The sequence below is a fragment of the Trichechus manatus genome, unplaced genomic scaffold (genome assembly GCF_000243295.1).
Source record: "Trichechus manatus latirostris isolate Lorelei unplaced genomic scaffold, TriManLat1.0 scaffold00193, whole genome shotgun sequence".
In the NCBI taxonomy this organism is placed as follows: domain Eukaryota; kingdom Metazoa; phylum Chordata; class Mammalia; order Sirenia; family Trichechidae; genus Trichechus; species Trichechus manatus.
In genome coordinates this window covers 4,521,783-4,538,584 of record NW_004444129.1, presented here as the reverse complement: position 1 = coordinate 4,538,584, position 16,802 = coordinate 4,521,783, and positions in this window count along the sequence as shown.

Here is a 16,802-nt window from a genome sequence, read left to right as displayed (position 1 = left end):
CTATTGCTCTGTGCCTGGGTACCAGCTATACCACCACTGTAGGCAGCTCCATCCCTGTGCTGGCCCCTGTTGAGCTGTCATATGCAACTGAGAGCACCTGCTCTTGATGCCTCTGATAGAAGGACATTTTTCCTCCCAGACTGACAATCTTTTCAACAGACCTTAAGTTTCCTGGCCCCTAGATGGACACTGAGGAGTCCTGGTAGTGCAGTGGTTAGACACTTGGCTGCTAACCAAAAGGCCAGTGGTTCAAACACACCAGCTGCTCCTCAGGAGAAAGATGGGGCAGTCTGCTTCCGTAGTGACTACAGCCTTGGAAACCTTGTGAGGCAGTTCTACTCTGTCCTATAGGATCACGATGAGTCAGAATAGACTCGACAGAAATAGGTAGATGAATGTTTTTTTGACTTCCTAAAGTTAGTCCTTTCATTTTCATCTTTACATTGCCTTTGTTGAGGAAACTGTTCCATATGCTGGGTCATAGCCTAGTTGGGAATCCTCTGTGTTGTATTATTAGCCTGCTTCCCAGACCTCCACCCTCTGTCTCCAGATATCATACATATCTTTTGACTTCCTTCTGCTTCGGGGTTAGACTTGCCTTTCTGGAGCACTTCTTTTCCATCTCACTGAATTTTCCCGTTCTTAGTCTGAAGGACTTGATACTGATATTTAATCTATCCCAAGTCCTTCTTCATTATTTGTTCCAGAGGAAGAATTGGCATGTAGCTGGCACATGTACCACTGCTTCTTCCTCATATGACCATGGCAGACATTGCTATTTAATCATGGTCTGAATGCAGCTTCCTTCCCAATTCCAATCAGTCAAAGTAGACACACCACATGGAACTTCTCTGCCATTCCTTGCATAGGAACTCCATATCCCAGTATTTCTAAGGTAGGTTTGCAGCGTGGGCTTCAACTCTTGAGCAAAAAGAAGTTTTCTTGTCTCCTTGGTTATTTGCTAAAGAGATTCAAAGAGAACCTGGAGAATACCAATGTTAGTTTTACACATAGCCAACAAATCTACAGATCTGAGTTTCTTAAGGATGGGCCTCATAGGGGAAAGGGTAGTCTTCCTTAGGATGACACATTGCTGAGAAAGCCAGGAGCACTCAAAAGTTTGTTCATGTCAGTTCTGCCAGCTAAAATGTCTCAACCAGTCAAATGAGGGCAAAGATAAGACTGGCTTTCCACATCGTGAAGAAGCCTGCAAAATCATGTGGTTTATAGAATTATGGAGTGAGGAAGAGCCTTAGAGTTTATTGAGTCCAATCCTCTCAGACAGGTAAAGTGACCTGTAGTAGGTTCTTAAACCAAACAGTGGAAGAGCCCAGACTGAGCCAAGGCTACATGATTGTGTGGTCAGCCTCGTCCCACTGGATTCAACCATCTTCTTCCAAGGACCCAGGAAGGGCCTCCATCTTATATTCATCTCTGGCTTTCTGGTGTCAGATATTCTTTTGATAAAGGGCACATTTGTATGGAAGAGGGTTGGAGATGGCAAAGAAAATATCACCTATTGTATATTTTTGTTGTTGAATGGCCCAGAAAATGATTAATTGAAAAATGAAGTGATATTCAGTTCATTTTTCTTGGGTGGAAGAAGGGATAAAACTCTAGATGGCATTTTTCTTTTTTTTTTTTTGGAACCTGCCTGCCAGGACGAGATACTTAAGATCACCAAATAGCAGGAAGGAGCTAGGCTCCTCTCACCAACATTTATGCCTCTGAGAGATCAGGTGCCCCGTGTGACGATGCACAGGCAGAGGACACTAAACTAATCCCAAGCCAACCCAATTCCTTTCTCCATCTGCCTCAAAGAAGCTCTATACTTGATGGCGTAGGGGAGATAATTAAAGTGGGACACGTGGCTATACTATAAGCAAAGTTTATCTCATTGTTTATATTTAAATAAAACTTTCTCTAACCAGTGATCCCACTCACTGGTTGAAACTACAACACAAACACAAATATTTCAGGATGTCTTGCTAGTTCTTCTTCTCTCTTGGCAGAAGGGAGATTTTTGTCTTTTTTTTTAATAGTATTTTATTGTGTTTTCAGTAAACGTTTACACAGTAGTTTAGGTTCCCATTCAACAATTTGTACACAAATTGTTCAGTAACATTGATTACATTCTTCACAATGTGTGAACATTCTCAACATTTCCATTCTGGTCATTCCGTTTCCTTTAATCTAGTTTCCCTGGCCCCTTACATTCTCATCTTTGTTTAAAATTAATTATTGACAGTTTGGTCTCATATTGATGATTTCTTAAAGGAGCACAGTACTCACAGGTGATATTCTTTACCTTGTGAGCCAGTCTGTTACTTGGTGACATCAGGGGCTAGTTTTGGTTCAAGGTTTAAAGAATATCTCAGGGCAAGTCTCGGGTAGTCCTGCAGTTTTAACCAGTCCAGTAATTTTTTTTTTTTTTTTAAGGAATTGAGGTTCTGTTCCACTTTTTTCTCTCATTCTGTCAGGGTCCATCTATTGTGTCCCTGATCAGAACAGTCGGTAGTGGTAGTTGGGCACCATCTAGTTCTTCTGGTCTCAGGGTAGATGAGGTTGTGGTTTGTGTAGACTATTAGTCCTGCAGACTAGTTTCTTCTTTGAATCTATGATTTCCTTCTTTCTCTTTTGCTCTAGATGAGCAGAGACCAATAGTTATATCTTAGATGGCCACTCACAAGCTTTTAAGACTCCAGACACTAATCACCAAACTAAGATGCAGACTATAAACTTTATGAACTGTATTATGCCAATTGACTGAGATGTCCCAGGAGACTATGGTCCTAATAACAGAAGGGAAATCTTGAAGAAAATAATTTGGATACTTTTAGGTCAAAAGTAGCCTCATCTTTGACTTTGTATAGGAGATCCAAGGGGAAGTGTTTGTTTTGTTCCCCTTGAAATAATTAGACAACTCACTGAGTTTTCCAATGAAGACTGAAGCACGAAAGGCCCATCTAACTATGTCTTGCCTGGACCACGTAATCTTCCTAAATGCCCTGAGGCACAAGCATTTCAGGAGGTAGTTATGTTGCCCCTCCATTTTCATTTTTCTCTCCGTATTTCCACCCTCATGCCCTATAATGGTCAATCTTAAGCATACACACACACAGACACATACGTGCATGCATTCAAGTATACACACACGCACACATCACACTCCTGCACCTGCGACGATCTACAGGGTCTTCCAGTATCTCCATGTGACTATCCCTCAAGTCCCTCATAGGCTCTCAAAGTTCTGGCAAGCTACTTTTCACCACAAATTCCAGTTTCTCTGGGCTTTCAGACATCCTGTACATGTAATGATACCCTCTCTGTTATTGCAATAATGATAATAATTTATACATACAGTAGCCTTTTATCCCTGAGTACTCTCACAGTGACATGTGCTATGGAGAGCACAGAGCGAAGCACCTTATCACTGCCTCCAGTGGCCCTGCCTCTGCCTGGAAGACATCACAGATCTCTCATACTTCATAGCAACAACTCATAACCATTCCAGGCAGGAAGTAAGGAAATCTGTCCAGTCAAAACTGCAGAAAGGAATTAGGTAATATAACACATTTTCTTTCTCTTCTCCAGAAACTCAGGAGTGCACTGATTCTCAGAATGACCTACTCCCACAATTCCCCTGAATTGCTACTTTTTGCCTGGGGATTACATATTTCCTGGAGCAGTAGATTTTCTTCTTGGTGTCCTTATTTTCACCCAGGACTGTATTTATTTACAGCATAAGATAAAAATATCTATATGGCGAGGCTATCAGCCCCTCACATGAAGAATGTGACTGTTCTATATTTGTTTGTCTGTCATGCAGAGATATCCCTAAGAGACATACAATTCCTCCATAAAAAGCAGCACCTTCGGTAGCCCAAAAATGAAACAGAAGAAAAAGGAAGAGAAGGAGAAGAAGGAAGAGAAGGAGGAAGAGAAGGGGCGGGGGGGAGGAGACAAAGAAGGAAGAGGGGGAGGGGAAGGAGGAGGAAGGGGAATAAAAATCAACTGCAGCAGCCAGTTTTCTCAAGAAATAATATCATGGAGCAGGAAAGGCACAGGCTGTGGACAGATCTGGTTTCAAATCCTTGCCTTTACATAGGTTGTTGTGGGGATTAAACAATAATCCCGCATTGTCTGGCACAGAGTAGCACCCTTATTCCTGCAAATTCTGAAAACTGAGATGTTTTGTGCTAATCATGGAGAAGCTACTAGATGGTAGGCACTTTACATTTCTTGTCTCTTTTAGATGTTTTAAACCTGCTATTGAACTTAGGTTATTGCATTTAATTACCTATTCATTCACTCCCACCACTACTATTGGCTGTCTGCTATTCAGTGCCAGATACTGTGATAGACACCAGTGATCTCCTAGTTAGATAAAACACCCTGCCCCAAGGAGCTTCAGGCTAGCAAGGAATTGGGCAAACAAGCAATTCTCATGGTACCTTAATGGATGTAAAGTAGGGAGTGCTGTGGGCACCTTGGTTGTTTTTAGCTGCCATCCAGCCAGCTCCAACTCATGGGGACCCCATGAACAACACAATGGAATGAAATGCTACTGGGTCCTGTGCCATCCCCATGATCAGCTACAGATTAGACCATTGTGATCCACACACGGAAGGTGAGAATTCTACCACTGAACCACTGATGCCCTTGGGCACATACACAGGGGATACTTAACCCAGTCTTGGGCATTTGGGAGGAGGAAGGTATAACTTCTTTGACTTAAATCTGCGCCCCCCCCAATTTTTTTTTTCATCTCCAGGTTTTTGATTATCTATAAAAGACAAGGAATCTAAAACAGCACAATAGTAATTCAAATTTTATCTAAGAAATGGCTTGAGGAGAAAATAATCAAATGACCACTCCCAAAAACCAAATCATCTTCCCACAATAAGCTGATCTTGATGAACTTCCCAGGAAGCTCTAAATAGGTTCAATTCCCCATTAAACCCACCCACACTGACCTATGAGAGTCATTAACTTAGGGTGGGCAAGCTGGGAGACATTCATCTTTTTAGACAAAGGTAAGCACATATGTGATGGGTGCACTGGTATAGCACCAGAGGTAATTATGGTGGCCTCCTGCCCTTCCCTACCAGATGCAGCTTACTCCTGCCCCTACCATCTTTTCTCAACTATGCGCTCTCTCTCTCCTTATTCTTTCTTTTTCTGTTTCTCTTTACTTTTCTCTTTTTTCTTGTTTTCTCCTCCTCCCAGTCTATGCATAGAGTCACCATCCATGCTGTTGATACACAAGGCTAAAAAGATTGTTAACTTCTGTCCTAAAGTATCATCACAGCCTTCCTCAGTAAAGATGAGACCAAGAAAATATTTGTGGGATCCAAGGAATAAAACAATGTGGGCAGTGCAAATTTGGAGGTGTTCCTTTAGTGAATAGAAAACTAGATTGACATCTGGTCCCACTGATCTTAAGAGCAAGCATTCACTAACATTCAACATTCATTCAACAAACATTTCATTGAACATTTGTGCATTAGATTTCTTCTTGTTCCTTGGATAAGTTCAACATAGCCCATAATCTGGTGAGAAAGACAGACATAAAAATAAATAATTAAAATACAATGTATTGGTAACAAAATCCAATGTAGCTCAGTCCCTGTAGGAATAAGGGGAATGGATAGAGTGGTGATCTGGAGCCTTTTCTTCAAAGCCACTACCCTGATTTTTCTGTGGTCTTGGATAAGTCACTTAAAGTTGTGCTCCTGTAAAATGCAGGTAATTATATGTAATCATAGCTGGGTCATAAAAATCACCATCATAACGAACATGAAAATAATTTGAAATGTAGGAGAAAAATACTATATAAAACCAAGGTATTATTATTGCTGGAGCCTTACTGGCGTAGCGGTTAAGAGCTCAGCAGCTAACCAAAAGGTCGGCAGTTTGAATGCACCAGCTGCTCCTTGGAAACCCTGTGGGGCAGTTCTACTCTGTCCTATAGGGTCACTATGAGTCGGAGTTGACTCAACTGCAATAGGTTAACAGGTTATGATAAAAATTGTCAGCAAACCAACCTAATGTATCTATCTGTCTATCTATCTTTCTATCTATAAAGGATGGCTTCCTTTTGCCCCTCATCAAAGTTTCAAGGAGGAAATGGATGTAAACGTAGACTTTGAGGAAAGGGAAGGGTGGACAGGTGTGAAGACAGTGCAGGAAGGATTAAGGTGAGGGAAGCAGCAGGGATAAAGGCAGAGCCCTGGGCAGTGCTGTACTGTGATCTGTGGAAGGGGGAGGTGTCGGGAGACCCAAGTAGCTGAGCTGGGGAGAGATGGGGTTGAATATGCAATGCGGGGTCAGCCTTTTCAAACGAGGTGACTGATCACGCACTTGCTTCCTAGGGACAACGCAGGGTAAGAATGACTCGGTATCCAGGGAATTTGATCTACATAGAAAGCCAATCAGGAAAATTCAATCTCTTCAGAAACTCTACTTATTCCTCATTAACAGGGGTTTGGGTTTGAATTATGTAGATAATTGCCTCAACTCTCCACTTCATTTTGCCTGTAGATACTTACCCTCAGAGGGGTGTTTTGAGGATAAATGAGATACAGGCAAAGTGCTTTGAACTCCTTAGATGAAAGGTAGCATATCAATACAGGCCTTATATAATTAAGATGCTTCAAATTGCCAATACATGTATATTTATAGCACCCATTATAAGCACTGGATATCTTTCCTTTCCTTTTTTATTTCTTATAAGAAGAAGGCAAGAAAATCTAATTTTTTTTTAACCACACTGCTTTTGTGCGCTTAACATTAACCTTTCCTTTCAAATGTCATTAGCTGCTAATTAAGATGTTGATTTGCAGATTGTATATCTTGCAATAGAAGTGATTTGTGAATGCTTACTAGGTGTTTATCAACCTACACCACTCATATTGGTTTAGCAAGAGCCTGGTGCATTTTAATTTACTGAGCAGTTTCCCAATTCTCCACTTATTTCTGCATGTGCATAATGAGAAAAAAATGATGAGAGGGAAAATGTGAAATACTATAAATAGTTTCTAAAGAAAAATGCCATAGGAAAGAGTTATGGCTCGAAGTAGGTACTGAAAGAGTGAACAGATTGAATTTATTTTCTCTTCTTAATGGGGTATTTTAAGAAATAAAATTTGCACATGGGTTCTGTGAGCAGGTGTCTACATGTACCTGTACGGATGTGTACACATCCCAGCTGGTAATAGAGAGCCAGCAAAATGAAAACGATGAGTTGACTTCTTAATTTTCTGGAAAGCACATGCTTTTGTATTCCAAGGTTGGCCGGCTCCTTTGCCATGCTCACGCCTTTAAGGTTTCACAAAGACCCTCCATCCTTCTAAAATGGCCCTTAAATTAAACAAATAAAAGGGTTATTCAGTTACTGCAAAGGATTCTGCAACACAGGGGATATTTCCAGAGGACTTTTTAATATAATTTATGAATATTTGCTAGCAACATAATTGTCTTTTCTGCTGACATTTTCAAAGCAATACTGTGATTTGTTGGGTCTCTAGAGAGTCCAACTACAAAACTGATAATTATATTAAATATACGTAGACAATAAAGAGTGTGTTTACATAACTATGCCCATAAATATCTGATTGAACAGTCATTGTTCTCAAACCCCTTTTAAGCAGCTCTCTGAGGATTCCAGTTCTAATGACATGATGGTTTAAAAGATGTTGCTCAGTCTTGTTCCATATTTAATTAACTTTCCTTTTTTAAACTTGTGATGGCAGAGACAATAACAAATAGCTATGAAAAGAGGGAGTGCTTTGAAACACGAGTGAGACCTTGTCAGGCTTTGTGCTGCACAGACAGGAGAGGGTCTGCCTGTGAGCGTTGCTGGCCTGGGACCTTGGCCTCCCCTGGGACTCTATTGTGAGGCCATTCAGAGTACTCTAATCCCACACACCGCCCTCTCTCAGTCACCTCTGGGCATCCATGCTCCGTGCACATGAACTCGCATGTAAGCAGCTGCATCTCTAACGATTTCTTCCTCTCGAAAAAAAAAGATGAAAGCAAATCGGAAAACCAACAATACTTGAGAGGCAGAGGCAGGGCCTTGTAGTGGAAAGAACAGGGGTTTGCAAGGTCTAGATGCTTAGATTCTAGCCTTGGCTTTGCTGTTGCTATTTCACGTTGGATAGGTGTATTAGTTTCCTATTGCTGCTGTAACAAATGACCACAAGCTTGGTAGCTTAAAACAACAGACACTTATTATCTTACAGTTCTAGAGGTCAGAAGTCCGAAATGGGTTTCACAGGTCTAATTATTGGCAGGGCTGGCTCCTGCTGTAGGCTCTAGGGGAGAATCAATTCCTTTGCCTTTCCCACCTTCCAGAGGTTGTTCATATTCCTTGACTCTTGCTCCCCTTCCTCCACCTTCAAAGTCAGCAGTAGCCAGTCGAGACTTTCTCAGAATGTATCACTCTGACTTTGACTCTCCTCCCGCTGTCTTATAAGGACTTTGGTTTTTGGAATCCCTGGGTGGTGCACTTAGCTCACTCAGCTGCTAACTGAAAGGTTGGAGGATTGAGTTCACCCAGAGGCACCAGGAAGAAAGGTCTGGTGATCTACTTCTGAAAAATCAGCCATTATTAAAAATCCTGTGAGCTCAGCTCTACTCTGACACACGTGTTTGCCATGAGTTGGAATTGACTTGACAGCAACTGGTACTGGTGATTACATTGGGTTCACCCAGTTAGCCCAGGGTAATTTCCCCTTTAGGATCCTTAATGTAATCACATCTGCAAAGTCCATTTTGTCATGTGTGGTAACATAGTCACAGGTTTTGGTGATTAGAATGTGGACATCTTGGGGGGGCCATTATTCTGCCTACTACAGTAATTAAACTAACATTGTCTGTTAACGAGGGAGACGATATGAATAAGATTCATTCATCCAACAAATTAAGGTTCAGACTACACAATAATAAACAAGATAGACTTAATCCTCATCCTCAGTAGAACTTTCGGTATTGAGGGAGAGATAAGTGTTAACCAGAAAAAATAAAAACATAATGTGTTCAGTTGCGTTAAGAGCTAGGAAAGCCAGTAAAGAGTATAAGGAAAGTGTTTTACAAGTGATCTGGCCCAGCTATGGATAAAAGGAAGTCAAGGAAGACTTCCCTGAGGAGGTGGTGTGAAAACAGACACATAAAAATGATTAGGAGTCATCCAGGCAAAGTGTGTGTGAGGGTGGGACTGGTGGAGGGGACTAATGAGGACTTTCCAGTCAGAGGGAACAGCCAACGTCTATGCAAAGGTCCTGTGGTGCTGGGTGGAGGAACTTCGCACATTCGAAGAAGAAGCTGGAGTATGGCTAAATACAAGTGACAGTGGTTTGTGACGCATTGAGAAGAGATACTGGCAGTTAGCAAGTGTTTACCGTATGTCAGACCTGTTCCCAAGAAGTGTTTATACAGCTAATTCTAATAAGATAGGTACTCTTAATATCTTCCTTTTGTAGATGCAGAAACGGAGAGGCAGAGAAGCTAAAGGGCCTCCCCAAGGTCACTCTTGTGGTAGGATCGGGATTTGAACCCAGGCAGTTCAGATCTGCTCTCCATCAGCAGGCAATGCTGCATTTCAGGCAGGCGTGTAGTCATGCAGGTGTGTAGGGTGTAGACATTTGACCCATATTCTCAGAGCAATTGGGAGCCACAGAGGAATTGTAAGCATTTTAGAAAGATTACTCTGGGTACTTGATTGGTGGCATCAGACCAGGAAGGAAGCAACAGCTGTCAGGCGGCTCAGTCCATAATGGGAATAGCATAAGAAATGGAGAGAGTCTGTAAATATTGAGAGGGTAAAATTGATAAGTCTTGTTGATCGATGTGGGGTGAAAGAAAGAAGGAGATGTCAAAGAGGATGTCCCTGTTTTTGACTAGATAATCTAGGAGGACTCATCTGGTCTATCCTTCTAAAATAAGCAGTTCATGTGAAGTTGTGGACCAGAAATATACATGCTAAAATCCTAACACCATGAACAGATTTGAATGGATTTTAACTTCTCAGTACAACTCAGCAGAATTTCTCCATCTCCATGCAAAAGACGAATCCTGCTTACCATCACCAATATGATTCCGTGTTTGTGCTCAACTCTTTCTAATTGTCGTCAGCTATGATTCATTTACTTTTAGGTGTCTTGCTTGTCATAACATTATCATTTGTAAGTCTTTCCCTTTGCAGGCTGTGAGAATCTGTTGTGACATCTCAATAAAGCCGGATTCAATCAAGGTGTGAATGAATTGTTAATCTTGTTATAAATAGAAGGTACCATATGTCAGTATGTAAGGGATGTTTCCCTCTTTGTTGAAAACAATGTTAGTGAAACAAAACAAAAGAATTTCAGAAATAGCTGGTTCAGCACATCAAGCTGCCAATTATATTATAGCCAACAATTACCCTGCAGCTGACTCAGGTATCTGGGACTAGTACTCACACGTATTTATTTAGAATTATCATTTGAAAGAGAAAATGAGCGTCGAGCTTGGATATTAGGACCCCAGGATAGCCATTCCTCTTGGTTTTGACCATGGAGGTAGTCTTACCACTCTAGATATGTCTTCAAGAGGCACATCCTAGGAGGCATTTGATCAAAGCAGTTTTTCCTTCTTTTTTGCATTTTCTACATGCTATGCAGATTTTCAAACTAGAGATAAGCTGGCTAAGTTCCAGCTAAAGCCAGTTCATGGAAAACATACCTGAACCTTTCTCTCCATGTACATTCTCTCAGCAGTAAAGGCTCTGGGCCATTCTCTCCTGATAATGCATCCTAAATGTCATACTAAGACTCTAGGGGCAGTGTGTTTTCTGAGGAGAGTCTGCCTGTGCTCAGAGGCCCAGAAAATGCCAGAACCAATAAAGTTTAAATTAGCATCCCATAATCTGTAGCTATCTCCCTTCTGCTCTTCTAGAGCCCTCCCGAACATCTCTTCCCTTCCTCAACTTCTAACCCAATCAAAATGTGCTTCTACCTTGTTGCATTTCTTCAGGGCCTCACTAAGTGACTAGCTTGTTAGTTCAAAGTAGAGCTGATGGCTCATATAGTTCCCCCTCAGTGCCAGTGGCGTTTCCACTGAGAATCAGTGCAGACTAGGCGAAAGAGCTTAGATTTTGGAATCAGCCACATTTGGGGTCAAACTTGGCTTTTTTATTTTCTACCTGAGTGTCCTGGGCAAGTTTAACTTTTGTGAGATTATATCCTCACCTCTAAAATAAGGGTTGACATGGCATGGGGCCTCTATGAGGATTGAAGAAAAGAATGTGTGTTAAACAGTGAGGACAGAAACTGACCTATTCATTGACAGTTGGTTAGAAGCCAGACACAGCTCCCTGGACTCCCACCTCAACCATCAGTCACCAGTGATGAGCTGGAGACCATGGTTTTCATTCCTTCCTTCTCTCCTGTTCTCCCTACTTCCTTTCTTTCCTTCCTTTCTTCTTTCCTTTTCTCCTCTCTTCTCCAATGATTCATTGAACTCCTGCTAGTTTCAAAACACTTTGTTCCCTGATTTTCACAATCACCAACACGAGGCACACAGTGCATTGGTGGCACATAATATGAGGAAAAACACCATGCTTGGTAGAGAGCCATTGAGAACAATGACCTTCCTGCCCTGCCCCTCCAAAATTCGTTGTAAACTTGTTTCACAATAGTCATTAGAGACACAAAGGAAGTGTTGATAAGCTCCATGATTCATTCAAGAACCAAGGTTAATTTTTATTTATTCCCAGGTCATCACAAACAGAGGCAGATGGCAGTGGCATTTCCTTCTTGCCGGGAGCTCAGATATTATCTGGATAGATTTCAGCAGGCTTTGCATCCATTCGCTTTCAGTATGGGCAGCTTTCCTGGACAGAGCCCCAGTCACCAACACTGCAGGCTGATTTTACTGAGCTACAATGACTTGTAGCAAGTAATCGAGGTCACTTGGCCCTGATTGGAGGAAAGTCAGCGTCGCCAAGGAGAAAGTGTCTCTTCCTTCAGAGGATTTATTTTGGGTGACCCATTTAGGAGGTAGCTTACTTTGCTGTGGCTATCAACTTATTGAGAAGTCACTTTCAATATTTTACTAGTATCAAGTGACTTTAGGGTGGTTTAAAACAGTGGACTTGTGGAGTCTACTTACACAGCACTATAGGAAGGATCATAAAGGTTCATACCCATGGTAATCCAATTGGCTTTCTGCTACAGACATCAGTAAAATTCATAGTTCCTACTTCCAGAGTTTGAATTCCAGGTGAAGAGTGCAATCATATATTCATGAGAAAAAAATTGCAACTGTCAGACAGAGTATGATTACTGCATTTGTGGCCGGTTGGTGAATGGCAGCCCAGAACCTATCCAGCACCTTCAGATCCTTAGCAAACAGAACAGCACAAGGACGTAGATGAGGAACAAAATAGTACCAGCTTTCTTTCTTTTTTTTTGTATCAGCTTTGTTTCTGGCTGGGCAGCACCCAATAACCTCTTTAAGCAAAGCACTGATTGGCCTGAAATCAAAGCACAGCTTCTGTCTTGTTTCCCTAAGTAGACCTTGGGCGTTCCTGTAGGGAGCTGGGTCTGCACATCAGACACATAACCAGCACGCTGCTGGGAGCAGGGAGCCTACTTCAGGCTCAGGAATAGACAGACTAGAGAGAACTAAAGCCCCTGTAGCATTTTAATGCAGCAACTCCCTCTGTGGTTAACTTGGCTCAGTGGTTGTCAGCTTCTCCCCATCTCAACACAAAAATGTCACTCCTTTTCTACGAAAGGAATAAGTAACAAGGGGAAGAGAAGGGTCAAAGGTTATCATGTCAATATTGCTTCCTCCTGGGGATGGAACTGAAGTCACCAGGCTGTAAGAATGGGAAGCCAGGGAATAAGTATTTCACCCCTAGTTGTAATTTCAGAACATAAAGCCGGAGATCAGAAGCCAGCAAGATGGACCAGGCACGTTGATAATAAAGCAAGGAAAAAACAAAGCAAGAAATGAGAATAAATGGTGCTTTTAAATAGGATAATAAGATAAAGCCTCACTGAAAAGGTAATGATCAATTAAATTAAGCAATTAATTATATTAGTTAATTTATTTAAAGAAAATGAGGGAATAAGCCAATAAGCCTACCATTAGGGGGAGAAAGTAGGGTCAAGAGAGAGTTGGGTTTGTGTTTGCTTGAGTTTTTAAATAGGAGAAATAAGCACATGTTTAAATGATGGAAAAGTTCCAACAGAGACAGAAAATCGATGATGCCCTACAGAAATGTCCCCAAGAAGAGCCTGAACCTGGTGCATAGTGGAGGGTGGGCCTTTGCTAGAAGCATGGGCAATTCGTCCTCCACATGAAGAGGTAAGACAGAGCTAAGATGCTAAAAGATAGATGTGGAGTTGGGCATCTATGGGTTGCTTCTAAGTCCTTGAGTTGTCATTGGAGAAGAGAATGGAGGAAGAAGTGTTGCAGGCTGCAAGGAAGAGAAGGAGATACAAAATGGTTGTCCCAGAAAGCAGGTGAGTTGTTACTTCTCTCTTTTAGTCTCAGTTTTCTCATTTGTAAGATGGGGATAATAGCAGACCCTATCCCATAGTGCTGTAGGGATAATTATATCATATAATGTGCTTATCACGGTTCCCAGCACCCTTTGACAGCTCAACAGATGTCAGCTTTTATTATTATATGACTAAAAAGATTAAATTGGCTAGAGTACCAAGTTAAGGCTCTCTATTCAAAACCCATTTTGGTTCATAGACTCTTTACCCTTATCAAACCCAAAGGGGTGATCACATCTGGGTGAACCCAGAGGATAGTTTATCGTCCCTCAGAAAGGGCAATTCTTCATCCCTACTGCCCAAATTACAAACTCATGAGCTTTGGATATTCCACTTAACCTGCATCAGTTTCTTGCTTAACAAGGTGAATTTTGGCCACTAATATTCTATATCCCTGTGAAATCCATCAAGAAATCTCTTTCTAGTTCTTATTGGCATCTCCTTGGCCGTCATCTTCATGGCCAGGAACCAACCCTGACTCAATCTGGCCTAAGTGTGTTTGAGTCCTTTAAAGGCAGAAAAATATGATTCTGAATACCCGTATCCTGAGGTTGGGGGTGAGAAAGAGGCTAACCTTAAATGTTTCCAAGGCAGATGGTGATAATTCTTATGAGGTGTGCACCACCAATATATTTCCTGCCTTACAGGTATGTTGTAAGTTTTAAATGTGATCACATGCATAAAACGTGTAGTGCAATGCTGGCGCCCAGCGTATGTTAATAAATAATTGAGACAATTAGTTTATTATTATCAATCTAAAGTTTCTAGGATACACCCTATCACCTTCCTATCCCATTCCCAACACCACACACAAAAAATCTGTTTGGCCACCAGACATCTAATGATTAGTTGATGTTAATGGGAATAATAATTGGAACCTATAAGATAGATCTGTTATGAACATCAAATGATTTATATATGTAAACGATTGAGAAAAAAGTCTGGCAAATAATAATTACTATATATTAAGTGCTGTTGTTGGATGCTATCAAGTTGATTCTGACTCATAGTACCCCATATGACAGACTAGAACTGTCCCATAGGGTTTTCTTGGCTGTAATCTTGATGGAAACAGGTTGCCAGGTCTTTCTCCCCAGAGCAGATGGTGGGTTTGAACTTCCAACCTTTCAGGTAGCAGCCAAGCACTTAACCATTGCGCCACTAACCACTGCGCCACTAAGGCTCCTCATGTAAGTGTTAGATACTATTAGTAGTAGTCACCGGTGTCATCTCCTTCATATTTTACATCAGATGCCCCTCTCTGTTGCTCATCACCCTGCAGAGAAGAGGGCTAGATGTCTGAAGATAGCTTGGGAAAGAAGTGAGCTTGCACTGGTCAGATTGGATCCTGCCATCCACAAGATAGGAACTCAATTCTGATTTTCCCATATTACCCTCACATCTAGTCCAAGACACCTTTCTAGGAACATATCCCACCTACAGCCCTGTTGCATTAGATCTATATTCACATCCAGGGGTGGATTAACCAGTAAGCAAGATATGCACAGGCTTACAGTAAGCAAGGTACACATGGGCTTACTTGTGTTTAGTTACCACTCTGTAGTCCACGTCTTTGATGTGGTGAAAAACAGGTGAAATTGTGCACAACGGATTAGTAAGTAAACACAGGTAAGCCCATGCATATCTTGCTCATTGGGTAATCTGTCTCTGTTCACATCCGTATCTTTTCCTACATCCATTTAGCGTTTCAGCCTTCGGATGTCATCTTTTTGGAGAAGTAGGGAGATGAACAGGCAATCTGAGGGACAGAATTTTAGCTTGAGATATTGAGTATTTACCTTAAAGCACTCTTTAAACGATTGCATTGGGTTGACTTTGCTAGACTGGACTGAATCTAATTATTGTTGTTTATTTCCCTCTCTATTCAGCAGATGGGTGCTCACGAAGATCATCAAGTCAAATAGTAGGAAAATCACAAGGCGCCATATTCCCTGCACACCAAAGTGTCAATGAGTGACTTTGTGGCCTGGCTACACACTGTGTGAGTATGCAGGCTTTAGCATTTAACATTATCCATGTTTATCAGAATTTGGCTCCTGTTCTCCCCAAGTAATGACATTTTACTAACTCTATTAATTAGCCTAATATTTTGGCAATGCCTTAGGTTTTCCAGGAATGGAGCATGTGCATAACAGAACAAAGAAGTTAAATTAAGGTCCAGAGACTTGTGTGGCTAATCTGTAGCTAGATATTCTAATATCAGCTATTGTCACCCTTTCAGAAAGAAAGAGTCCCTACTTTACTTTCCCTGCCTCTGGGAAATAACTTTTCCAGGACCCAGATCAGACATAGTTGCAGACAGATCAGCTTTAGCCTGGGTAGGACTGAGTATTTATTCCCTTTGCCTGTGGTCTGGTGACCTGGGACAAGGGACCCCAGGCTTGCTCACTGAGCCCATGAGTCTCCCTTGCTATAACTTGACTGCTCCCTCTTTCCAGAATTCAGCTCCTTGTACCCTATTATGCCCTGATTCTGATACCCAGTACAGTGTCTAGGACTTTGATCCCCAGAGTGTTTGCTCTCTAAGAACTTCCCAAAGCTGCTGGCCTGTTGATCTCCTTGTTTGCATTCCTGTGGCCAGACTGTGTCCTTGTATGAGAACTCCTGTGATCTCTGCAAGGACCAACATGCAACCCTGGCCTGAACTGAAACAAGGAATTGTCAGGTCCTTGGATGTGTTGTCCTCCTTGGATATGTGGATCTACCCTGCCTTGGGGTGGGTTGTACCATCATTTATGAACCGAGTTTGCCCAGCACCTAGTATGTATTAGGAACTGTGCTGGGTGCTGGCAATACAACTGGGGATAAGATGGACACAACCCCTGTCCCCCACAGGGCTTCTGGGCCAGCTCAGAGAGCAAGGGGCCTGATGCACACACTGCCTTGATGACTCTGAAAATAGGACATGAACAGTGTTCTCCAAACAGGATGCTTCTTTTGATAATTTCAACAAAATGAGAGTTTCATCTTTAGGAGAACACAGGCTATTTCTTCTATCTGGGCTTGACAACTCAGCAGACTACTCCTCAGTTTCTCATTCCCACCCTCCCCGGGAAGCCTTCTCTGAACGCATTTGTACCTGTGGACACCTGGTCACTGGGACTCCCACAGCGCCTTTTCAATACCTTGAAGGAACACTGCTCGTGTGGACTGTTCCTGCACGCTGGCCTCTCTGCTTCTTGATCATTCAGCGAGTTGGTTGTACGAAAGAGTATCTTAAACAATTTTGCA